Raw genomic sequence first — 12692 nt, forward strand, 5'->3', positions numbered from 1 at the left:
ATGGGACACTGTGGGTGGACCCAAGGCCACTGCCAAGAACACAAGGGCCCTGCTCCACGGCACCGCCCCTCTGCTGTGTCCCGTGTCAAGGCTCCCCAGTGGGCCACGGGGACCTGGGCTCCTCGTTGGCTTCCTCTGACCAGGGGGAGGGGCCGGCAGTGACCACGGCAGACACTCTGAGTGTGTGTGCACAGGCACGTGGTGGCGGTTGTGGTGGATGAACGACGGGATCAATGGTTCTCACTCCAACCAAAGTTCACTGGCGGCCTCTTCGTGGCAGGGAGTGCAGATGCGTGAATGCATGGATTCCTTCAAAAAGTCCTTATTTGGCTGTGAGCCAGGCACCATCCTGGGCACTCAGGGGTTGTCCTAGGTTGGATCTAGGCCCCTCCCCACCCCCCAAGCAGAGCCTAAGATGTGAGCAAGGGGGTTTTGGGGACACAATCCCAGGAAGCCCCGTCGGGGAGTGGGGAGTGAAACTAGGAAGGGAAGGGAGGGGATTTGAGAGCAGCAATGAGCACCTCACCACTGCATGGCTGGGATTGGAGAGAGTATGCACAGTTGTTCCAGGAGCCCCGCGTTTACCCTCAGCTCCCAGTGATCAAAAGCGAGGGCTGAGGGGTGCCCCCAGGGGCCTTAGCTCCCTGGCGCTCCCAGTCTAACCCTTGAGCAGACCAAGCGTGCTTCCCTGCCAAGCAAGTCCTCAGGGTCACAGGTACTTGCAGTGAGTACCTGCAGGGTGAGTACATACAGGGCGAGTGCAGAGGGGGTGCAGGGGAGAGGGATGAGTGCAGAGGGGACAGCTGAGTGCAGAAAGGAGGGGTGAGTACGGAGGGGAGATTATTAGTGCAGAGGGGAGGTGAGTGCAGAGGAAATGTGGGCCACAGCAGTAGTCTTTTTTCTCAGTGGTGCGCAAGGCAGACCCAGTCCCTTTCTTTTTTTTTTTTTTTTTTGCCTCTCACTGTTGTGGCCTCTCCCGTTGCGGAGCACAGGCTCCGGACGCACAGGCTCAGCGGCCACGGCCCACGGGCCCAGCCGCTCCACAGCACGTGGGATCCTCCCAGACCGGGGCACGAACCCGCGCCGCCTGCATCTGCAGGCGGACTCCCAACCACTGCGCCACCAGCGAAGCCCTAAGGAGCTTATTTCTAATGAACAAGACCAGGAAGTCAAGTTCAGGAGTCAGGACTCAGTGGCTCAGAGCTGAGCTCTGGCACCCAGTGGAGGAGGGTAGAGGATGCTCTAGCCGTGAGCTCTTCCCCCTGCTGGTACTCCTCACGGCTCCATCCAGGGGCCTCTATTTCTTACCCTATATCATCTCCTTCAGCCAATCCCCTGCACCCAAAACTTCAGTTGCCCTGGTAGGCAAGTGACCCCCCCCCGCTCAGATAACTCTAGTCTGGCCTCTGCTCCAAGTCCCAGTGCTGTGTGTCCAGCTCCCTATCTGACATCTCCACTTGGAAGTTGTGAGGGCACGATACACTAAAGAAGAATAAGACCAGCTCATCATCTCCCCTCCTTCTCAGACACTGGTCACCTTTAATGTTCCCCATTCAGAGTGTGGCAGCCATTGTACTTCTCAGGCTAGAAGCCTAGGATCCAGTCTGGACACCTCCTTTCCGCATCACTGATGGCCAATCAACACCAAGTTCTATGGATTTTTCCCTCCCGATGCCACCTGTTCTATCTCCACTGCCACCACCTTAATCTAAGCCACTCCCCAGGGAACACAAGATGGGCACTCAGAAAAATCTGCTGATGGAGGCAGGATGCAGACAGGCTTGCACTTCTACGAAGGCTCTCGAGACTATCTACTCTGCCAGGGTGCTGCAGTGACACTCTGGGAGCGTGCCATCCACTTCTGAGTCTGCATGGTTCCAAAGATAAATAAAAAGAAATATTTTCCAAAACTAGATAAATTATAAAACCCAGGCAAGGAGTCTGATAGATCCATTCTATTTTTTTTTTAAGATTTTTTGATGTGGACCATTTTTTTTTAAGTCTTCAGTGAATTTGTTACAATACTGCTTCTGTTCTTTTTGTGTTTTGGTTTTTTGGCCCCGAGGCATGTGGGACCTTAACTCCCTGACCAGGGATTGAACCCGCACCCCCCGCATTGGAAGGCGAAGTCTCAACCACTGGACCGCCAGTGAAGTCCCTGATAGACCCATTCTAGATGAATTGCAATTAATATCCTTCCTTTACTAGCGATAGAAAATATGACCCAAACTCATGACTTAAGCAAGGGGGAGAGGTGGTGGTGGATTTAATGGCTCAGATAACTGAAAAGGCCAGAAGTAGAGCTTCAGGCGCAGCCTGATCTGGGCGCTATTGATACCATCAGAACCCAATTTCTCTCTGCTCGTCTCTTGACTCCACTTTTTCTATATTAGTTCCCTTCTTGGAGAAGTCCTGACCTCACAATGGCAAAATGGCTGCCAGAGGTCCAGTCCATAGCCTTGTGGGTTCCAAACCAGAAGAAAGAATTCTCCCTTCCTGTACGAGTTCTGGGAATCACTGTAATTGCATTAATTTGGAAAATGTGCCCATCCTGAACCAACCTTTGAGACCAGAGGTATTTAATATGCTGATTGACCAGGCTCTGAAGTCTTGGACAGGGCCCTGTATACCCTGAGAGTAAGGGAGATGGATCCCCAAAAGTGAATCTGAGTGCTGTTTACTCAAAGAAGGGGAATGGAAGCCAAGGGCAGAGGCCACAGACAACAAATCCTCACTATTAATACACACCCAGAATAAGAGGATGTGTTGCCCAGGGCCAGGAGGACCCTTGGATGGAAGGTTGGGGAGGTCAGTCACCGTGAGCCACTAACTATGTGCAGCAGCCACTTGACCAGAGCTCTGGGCCTGCCTCGCTTGATCCAGAGTCCACTGCACAGGTAAGGCCACACCCTGCAGGTATGTGATGCAGGTGTAAGGGTGGGGGTGGGGGAAGCAGAGATTTGGGTCCTTCTTCTTTCTCCAGGATCCCGTTTACGGATCATAGTGTCTCTCACTTGGTGCGCTGGGTTGAACAATGTCTCCCAAAATGCATATCCACCTGGAACCTCAGAATGTGATCTTATTTGGAAATAGGGTCTCTCCATATGTAATTAATTAAAATGAAGTCATACTAGATTAGGGGTACCCTAGATCCAGTGTGACTGGTATCCTTATAAGAAGAGGAGAGGACACACAGACAGACACACAGAGAAGAAAAGCCATACAATGATGGAAGCAGATTGGAGTGGTGCATCTACCAGCCAGGGAACACCCAGGGCTGCCGGCAGCCATCAGAAATGAGGAAGCACGGGAAGATTCTTCCCTAGAGCCTTTGGAAAGAACACGACCCCGCTGACACCTTGCTTTCAGACTTCTAGCCTCCAGAACCGTGCGAGAATACATTTCTGTTGCTCTAAGCCACCCAGTTTGTGATGTTTTCCCACAGCAGCCTTAGGAATCTAATACACTTGGGCTGACCTTGTTCCATACAACTCCATTCCTTAATACCCACCCTTGCAAGAAACAGATGAAGCCCATCATGGACACAAGACATTTGTGTGTGTAGCAAACATTATTGAAAGTTTGGAGGAGTTTTTATTTGGTCACATCAGTGACCTGTGACCTTAAGACACTGGGATGCCCTTTTCCCCAATGTCTTTCCTCTGCCTTCTCCTAGAAAATCAACTTCCTCACTTCATTATGCAGAACAATCTAGTCCCCGTGTCGTCCTCTCCTCTGGGTTCACCTGACCCTCCAAAGCCCACTGCCCTGCTCTGCAAAGACAATTTACTGCAGGACTTGTCTTCAGCAACAGGAAACATGGCAGGTCTTTGGACCTTTCTGTCTTTCTCTTCTCTTTCTCTCACACGTGTCAGTTAGAGGAAGAAGGCAGTAGAGAGATTTATTTCTGTACTCACTTGAATTATTCTTTCTTCCTTGGGAAGCAGAAACAGTACTCTTTTGGTTTTAAGTAGCATTTTTCATCACCAAGCCTGGAAAGGCCATGTCTTCTGCCCATGGTGTATGGGCCACAGTTGACCTTTAATTAGCTTTGGTGACTCTTTATCCAGGTGGACCCACTGCCTTGGTTCAAAATCCCGCCCAGTTTCCAACTGCTACAGATGTGGGCCGTCTTCCCAGCTCCTGCTGGAGGCTCTCCTCCCCCATCCATGGCCATTTTGATGGTCAGAACTGACGGACATGTTGAGAGACCTCAGAGTCCATCTAGTGTGGAAACAGAGACCTAAAGAGGAAAGGGACCTGCCTGGGTCACCCAGCAGGTGGTGGAGGAGCTGAGACTAGAGCTGGGTCTCTTGCCTCTTCCAGCCAGTCTGCAGCGGCTGAGGCAGCGAGGCAGGCACTGCTTACCGCCCACAAAGCGCTGCTTGCTAGCTGAGGCTTTCTCCAAATTCCATTTAACCTTGATCTCAAATTCTCTCCATAGGGCCCTGGTTAGGAGGAACATACGCTGCCTCCAAAGTAGCATATACTCAGCATGTGGCAGTAAAATGATAATAGACCATTGCAAGGATGCTATCTTATGTGGTATACAATATACACAATGGAATATTACTCAGACATCAGAAAGAACGAAAGCATGTCATTTGCAGCAACATGGATGGACCTAGAGATTATCATATTAAATGAAGTAAGTCAGACAAAGACAAATATCATACATCACTTATATGTGGAATCTAAAAAAATAATACAAATGAACTTATTTACAAAACAGGAACAGACTCACAGACGTAGAAAGCAAACTTATGATTACCAAAGGGGATAGTAGAGTGGGGCCCGGGGTGGGTAGACAAATTAGGAGTTTGGGATTAACATATACACATCACTATATATAAAATAGGTAAACAGCAAGGTCCTACTGTATAGCACAGGGAACTATACTCAATATCTTATAATAACCTATAATGGAAAAGAATCTGAAAAAGAATATATATTTATATATGTATCACTGAATCACTTTGCTGTACACTTAAAGCTAACACAACATTGTAAATTAACTATACTTCAAAAAAAAATAATACAGTGTGTCCTAAAAAAATGACTTTCACTGGAAAAAAAAGGAATGACATCTTACACATTTAGGTTTACAGAGTCCTTTCCCATAGATCTCAACCAAGGACTATTTTATCCCTCAGAGGACATTTGGCAATGTCTGGAAACGTTTTTGGTTTCACAACTGGGAGTTGCCATCTACTGGGTAGAGGCCTTAGACACTGATAAACATGCTACAAAGTACAGAACAATACCCACAACGAAGAACGATCTAGTGCAGTGGTTGAGAAGCACTGCCATGGATCATATCATTATCCTCCTGACAACCTTCTAAGGCAGAACTTCCCAACCCGGGTCCAGGGCTATAAGCATGTTACACACAGCAGATTCTCCTCTTCACCCTTGAGGCATCCAGGTAGGGCTGGGGAGCACCCCAGTCCCCACTAGCCTCTGGCTGCCTACAGCCTCCTGCTGGGCCCTTGCAAACATGGCCAGAGCTGAGCATAAAAGTGCTTAGCAAGCATTCCTTCAGTCTCCAAAATAGGCAATAGTATCCTTATTACAAAGGTAAGCAAACTGAGACTCAGGAAGCCTGTCAGTTTCAAAGTCACACAATTAGGTGCGGGTTCCAGGACTAGGGAAAAATTAAAGCACAGTTTTTGATGCTCACCATGTAATGTAGGGAAGTCATGTCAATTAATTCCTAAAATTCCTGTAAGTAGAACTGGATTCAAACTCAGGCCAGTCCTATTCCAAAGCTTGTGCCTATTTTCCATCATATAATACCCCCTTCCAGGTGTCTCTTCTCGAGATGAGTGGTAGGTCTTATTCCTCTTGTGGCTGAGTTCGGCACAACACCCAGTACACCGTCGGAACTCAAAAAATGCTTATAAATTGAACAGAACCATCACTCCTTCCATCATTGGCTTAGGTACCCAGATTCAGGACTACTAGAAACTCCTGAGTTTATTGACATTTCCCAACTGCTCCTCTTGCTAGAACTCTGCCCCCAGCAAGGCTTGTCCTTCCTTTCATTTCAGGCTCCACTCACATCTCTCCTCTTTCAGGACAGCTCCACAAATGAACTCTAGTTACTCATTTTCTCGTCTACCTTGAGCATGTAAGCAGGTGGAGGTTGATAGGTAGAATGGAAAGAGCATGAGGCTGCATGCCAGGAAACCTCTTGGGACCTCTGTTTCTTTTTTATGTTAAGAAAGTTGAAAAGATTATTTATAAGATCCTTTCTGTGGGACAGTGAATAACGGCACCACAAAGATGTCCATATCCTAATCTCCAGGGAATGACCAATTCCTCTAACAGCTAGTTGTTGAGCACTCACCATAGCTGGCCCCGATCTAGATGCAGGAGGAGCAGTGGTGAGCAAGATAAACCCCTGCCCTCGGGGAGCTTGTACCCTAGTTTGGGAGCAGCATTGGTCCTGCTGATGACGATGCTAACACAGAGACATCTGAACAAGGCTTCATGGTCTTCGGGTCTCCTTCAATAACCACGTGTGGCAGGCTGTCCCACCTCCTGGGTAGGACGCTGAGGTCCAGGCAGGGAAACCACCAATTTTCTTGCTGGACCCCATGGGTCAGGTCCCCCTCTAGAGGGATACATCCTCTAACCAATCAACAGAGTATTTCCGCACAAAAAACCTACCCGAAAATGAGCTCCCAATCCAAAATTACAAAGCACATGGGGAAATAATCCACTATGACTGAAAGTTAGCAGGCAGAACAGATAGAATCAGATCCTCAAGAAATTCAGATAAAAAGACTATAGGCACAACTCTGGGCATATACTAAAATCCACTGAATTGTCCCCTTTAAAAGGGTGCATTTTATAGCATGTGAATTATATATCAGTAAAACTGTTATTAAAGGAAAAGACCACAGGGTGGAGACCACAATATACATATGTTTAAAATGATTAAAGTCACATTATCTTCCTGTGGGATTATTTAAGAATTAGAGAAAATGTATAATTGGCATAAACAGTAAGGAGTATTAATTATAGTTATTCAGTGATTATTAATTTATCCTCATTTCCACATTTCCTAAGCTCCTTATCATTAAATGTACCTGCGATGTGTCCCATTCTCCTAGAGCCTTAATACCATATTCCCTCAATTCTAAAATGCCATCAATTGTAACACACATCAATTCAATAAAAGTTTTTTTTTAATAAAGCAATCTATCAAATGTACTTACCGACTGTAAGTTGCACTCTGATTTTGGAAATATAAAAAAATGTGAAAAACACATTTAAATTTATAGTACCTGATAAAATTATTTGTGGTAATGTGATAATGGATGCTACTGAGTAACTGACTTCATGCTTTATGACTCTAAATCCTAGAGTATCTGAAGGCTGGCAGCTAGAGACTGGCAATGTTAGAGGATGGAGCATAAGACTGTCACAGCCGAGTATGTTTGCCCCCAAGGCAGTGGAGCCCATGGGTCTGAAACAGGAAGGGAAGGACAACGCAGAGGCTCCAAGAGGGAAATTGCTTCCGTAGCAGGTAGGCATGACCTGGCCCAGTGCTGTATCTTCCTACCAAGGACCCTATACGACTCAGTGTTTGGTGTCATCAGTCTTCCTGGAGCTTTTCCTCGCTCCTGGGCCTCAATTTCCCTAACTGTAAAATGGAAATGAACCACATTTTCCAATGGACCACTACCAGTCAAGGTTTACTTGGCTCAAAGTTCGGCAGGATGGAGCTCTGTTTCTTCTTCGCCCCCTCTGTTTCTCCCAGTGAGAGGGGATCTACTCTTCAGGAGAGAGCACTGTGGCTAAGGGTGGTGCCTGTTAAGAAGATATCAGGGATCCACTATTGTCCAGGATTACAAGGCTGGGACTTGTAGGGAGGGCAGAAGGAGAAGAAGGCAAGGGTCAGGGAGACAAAGGAAGAAGGGATTTGCAGATGTCCATCCATGGCTGATTTGGACCTCCCTGAAAGACCATCTAACGATAGTGATTTAACAGTGGGATTTAATGGTGCACGGAATAAAGCACTGCCACAGAAGTAAGTGTGAAGTTCAAGCCCTTTCACGAAAGATGATGAAGCTGGAAAGCCTAGGCCGTCAAGGCAAGGGTCTTAGTATATGCCAATGTCTCTCAAACTTCAGAAAACCCACAAACCACCTGAGGAGATTATTAAAATGCAGATTCGAATTCAGCAGATCAGGGTGGTGCTTGAGTTTCTACATTCCTGACAAGCTCCCAGGGAATGCAGATGCTGCTCGTGGTCTAGGAACCACACTTTAGTAACAATGGCATAGGAGGTACTGGACCAATTGTCATTCATTCACTCATTCATTCAAGCATCCAGCAAATATTTATTGAACACTTACTATATGCCAGGCAATGTTCTAAGTGTGGAGATACCAAGTAGAAAAAAAAAAAAGACAAAAATCAAAGCATAGAGCTTCGATTCTAAATGAACAAATATATGATTGAATCAGTTAATGAGTGGTGGAAACTTGTGGTTTAGTGCAAAATAGTAATGAAGATGCAACAAAACAAAATCTCCCCTGTGATAATTTATCTTGCAAACCCAGGCTCCACTATTTATTCATTAAAGAAGGGGTGGGAGGAGAGAGGCCACTCTCTCCTGGTGGGCCACTCTGGTGGGCCACTCACCAGCAGAGTGACCTTGGGTGTGTTCCTTAACTTCTCTGGCCTTTTGATTCTTGTAAAGGAGGAGCCTCTTGCAACTTTCCATGATCACTGTGAGGATTAAATCAGAAAATGTGCCCAAATGAACCTGGTCCAAAAGCCTGGCACATGGTAGGCACTTGATATATGGTGACTGCTATCATTTTATTATTACTGACCAAAGTGTGAAAGTGCAGCTGCCTGGGCCCATGTTTCTCCCCAGTGCCCCACCTGGAGTTCTCCCTCCCCCATCACCCTTGCCTCAGGGGGCCACGAGGCTACCGTGATGAGCTGTGCAGCTTACTGTGAAATGCGCTGCGTTTTCTCCCCAGCTGCCTCCTGATTGCAGTATTTACTTTTAATCTCCTGTGCCTCAATGCCCGATAAAAACTTTGTCACATTAGATGGTGACAGATGGGGGAGAGAAGGGGGGTAGCCCTGTGAGGGAGCGCCCAGGCCGCTCAACAATCCTTCACCACGCCAATTACGTCCTTCGGTGCTCCCTGGCGTGGGCACCCATGTCAGCGCAGAGGGAAATGGAAAAGCATAAATAAAGACAAAACCAGGCTCGGCGAGGCTTTAATCTGCAGAATAACATTTCTCATTTGTGTGAAATATCACTGGATTCTCTCCCTATGCTCCGGGGGCACACATGAGTGCACACACACACCAGGAGGGAGACGGGTTCCCAAGCCCCGGTCGTAAGTTAACTGTGTGCAGCGCGCCTCCTCAGAGCTGGGTTAACCCACCCCGTGTCCCTAACTGGGCTGTCAGGGACATCGCTTCTTCATGTTTGCAGGGTGTAGTGGAAGAAGAGAGACGGGAACTGACAGAAAGAGGAATGAAAGTGGCTAAGAAATTATCAGATGAGCGTGGAAGGGAGAAGCAGGGCCAGACAATCAGAATTGGTTCTGCTCTTACAATAATGTATAATTATCTCATAATAATCTATGGGATTGGTGCTTAACACTTTCTAAACCTCTTTCTTTCATGGGTAAACTTCCTGATCCTCAACAATTCTGTGAAGCAATTAAAAATCCTCACATACGTGGAGAGCTTTTCCTATTATGTCTGTTCTCTCTCTCTTTAGGGATGTGTAGCGTTTTGAAGAGTGTGTTAGTGTACCAGAGCAGCTGTGACAAAGTATCACAAACTAGGCGGCTTAAAACAATGGAAATGGGGCTTCCCTGGTGGCGCAGTGGTTGAGGGTCCGCCTGCCAATGCAGGGGACACGGGTTCGTGCCCCGGTCCGGAAGGGTCCCACATGCCGTGGAGCGGCTGGGCCCGTGAACCATGGCCGCTGAGCCTGCGCGTCCGGAGCCTGTGCTCTGCAACGGGAGGGGCCACAACAGTGAGAGGCCTGCGTACTGCAAAAAAAAAACCAAAGAAAACAAAAATAACAATGGAAATGTCCTCTCTCATCGTTCTGGAGGCCAGAAGTCTGCAAGCAAGATGTTGGCAGGGCCAGGCTCCATCTGAAGGGCCCAGGGGAGGATACTTCCTTGCCTCTCCCAGCTTCCGGAAGCCCCAGACAGTCCTTGGCTTGTGGCAACATAATTCTAATTTCTGCCACCCTCTTCACATGGCCGTCTCTCTGTGTCTGTGTCCAAATTTCCCTCTAAGAGCACCAGTCATATTGGAGTTAGGGCCCACCTTAATGACCTCATCACAACTTGATTACATCTGCAAAAAAAAAAAAAGTCACATTCCCAGGTGCAGGGTTTAGGACTTAAACATATCTTTTTAGGGGACAGGATTTGACCCATAACATAGAGGTACAGTGATGGAAAGGTATGTGTTTTGAAAGCAGACAAGCTTGTGATTGACATCAGCCTTAGAGACAGCTGCTGTGTCTTCTGCTGTAAGAGGGGAGAGTCCCCGGGGCCACACTCTTCCACCTGAGGCAGTGAGGTCCACTAAAGCCCTCCCGCCCCGCGGCACATGGAAGGCTTCGCGGAGTTGCTCGTGCACACACTCAGGAGCCTCCACCTGCCTGCCCATCTCGCACACATTCGCAGCACACATCTGCAACATCAGGGGGCGAGGGGAGGGGCCTGAGCGCTACTGAAGGGGTTGACAGAGTCCAGAGAGGAAGGCAGAGGCTGTGTCTGAGAGACCCCGTGATGGAAGCTGCAGGGGCAGGGGCTGAGGGCTCTTTGAGTACAGTTATGAGTCCCTGGGGCCCGAAATGACCCACTGTACCAGGACTTGGTGAGCTGCTCCTGCCCTAGACGACACTTGAAGTAGAACTGGGTGACTGAGAGCTGGACACGAGGAAATCAAACACAAGTACACTTCTAGACACTCCTGGCTATAGGTGTCACCAAAACCCTAGCAGGACAGCTTTGTCAGCTAACCCCTGAACCGCCTGGCTTCATTCTCAACTGCACTGAATGGACACTGGCTCAAGGAGAAGGAAAGGGGGCTGCTGAGGCCTGGCCACTGAAAGGGCAGGAGTGGGCAGCAGGGAACAGGTGATTACAGACAGCCTGGTGGAGAAAGCCCTATGAGAGAAAGCCCAGGAAGGAGAATTCTAGCAATACCCTAAGGCAAGAAGTGGAGGGGAAAGTCGCAGATAGGGTTATCCCCAAATTGTAAAGCAAGTCTTTTTTTTTTTTTTTTTTAAAGGAAACACACTCTCCTTATGACTTTTGACTGGTTTGTTCTCCTTTTTTTTTTTTAAATTAATTAATTTATTTATGGCTGTGTTGGGTCTTCATTTCTGTGCGAGGGCTTTCTCTAGTTGTGGCAAGTGGGGGCCACTCTTCATCGCAGTGCGCGGGCCTCTCACTATCGCAGCCTCTCCTGTTGCGGAGCACAGGCTCCAGACGTGCAGGCTCAGCAATTGTGGCTCACAGGCCTACTTGCTCCGCGGCATGTGGGATCCTCCCAGACCAGGGCTCGAACCCGTGTCCCCTGCATCGGCAGGCAGATTCTCAACCACTGCGCCACCAGGGAAGCCCTAAAGCAAGTCTTTGAGAAGGTGATTGTCTCACAGATGGAGGATGGGGGTGCGGAGACGCTGTCGAACGGCACTGTGACAAGAGGAAGATCTTATGCAATGTAATCTTTTTTAAAAATTGAGGTGAAATACACCTAACATAAAACTAACCATTTGAAAGTGTACAATTCCGTGGCTGTTAGTACATTTGCAGGGTTGGGCAACCATCCCCTCTATCTATCCAAATATTTTCATTACCCCCAAAGGAGACTCCACCCCCGTTAAGAAGCCACTCAGCATTGCTCCCCGCTCCTCCCCTGGCACCCACTAATCTGGTTTCTCTCTGCATGGGTATTTCATATAAATGGAACTTCGCAACAGGTGACCTTTGGTGTGGACTTCTTTCACTTAGCATCTTGGGGTTCATCCACATTGTAGCATGTATCAGTCCTCCGTTCCTTTATACAGCTAAATAATATTCCATTGTGTGGATACACATTTTGTTTATCCATCATTCCTTGATGGGCATTTGAGTTGTTCCATCTTTTAGTTACTGGGCATGCGATGTAATTTTGATAGGAATTTTGTTAAAGTAGCTGTTTATTCCGGCCAAGTGAATGTTGAAAGAACAGTTACTATGGTTATTATGATTGTATTCCAAGTGGGCGTTTACAGTGGTTATTGTATGGAATAAAATGGAATAAAGGACTTCTAGAGAAATCTCCCTCCCTCCCTCTCACTTCCTCACTCCCAAAGGTAGGAAAGGAAACAATGAGAACGATCTCTCTCTCAATCTTTCTCACCCTCTTCTTCTCTCCCCTTCTCCTTCTCCTCCCTCTCTGCTCTCATCCATTCATTTATTCAACAAATGTTTCTGGGGACCCCCTATGTGGGGACCCTGGGCAGCATTGTTAACTCCCAGCTCCAGGTCCCAGGGAATCATGGCCCCAAACTACAGATGCCACTCCGGCTTCTGGTGGCAACTTCCCATTTGCCCTTCAGAGCAGAGAGAGAATGGCTGGCACCTGGACTGGGCTTCCATCCAAAGGGCAGAAAGGGCTCAGTTCAAAAGTTAAAGAGA

At 47.8% G+C, this 12692-nt stretch overlaps 1 long non-coding RNA gene and 1 pseudogene across 1 annotated transcript in view; both read right to left on the reverse strand.

Moving 5' to 3' along the window:
* LOC132596878 (uncharacterized) overlaps positions 1-12692 on the reverse strand; it is a 170121-nt gene that overhangs the window by 21816 nt on the left and 135613 nt on the right. The gene's annotated exons all lie outside the window — the stretch shown is intronic.
* LOC115839655 (ubiquitin-conjugating enzyme E2 S pseudogene) overlaps positions 710-12692 on the reverse strand; it is a 29171-nt pseudogene continuing 17188 nt past the window's right edge.

The sequence above is a fragment of the Globicephala melas genome, chromosome 2, assembly GCF_963455315.2.
Source record: "Globicephala melas chromosome 2, mGloMel1.2, whole genome shotgun sequence".
NCBI classification, from domain to species: Eukaryota; Metazoa; Chordata; class Mammalia; order Artiodactyla; family Delphinidae; genus Globicephala; species Globicephala melas.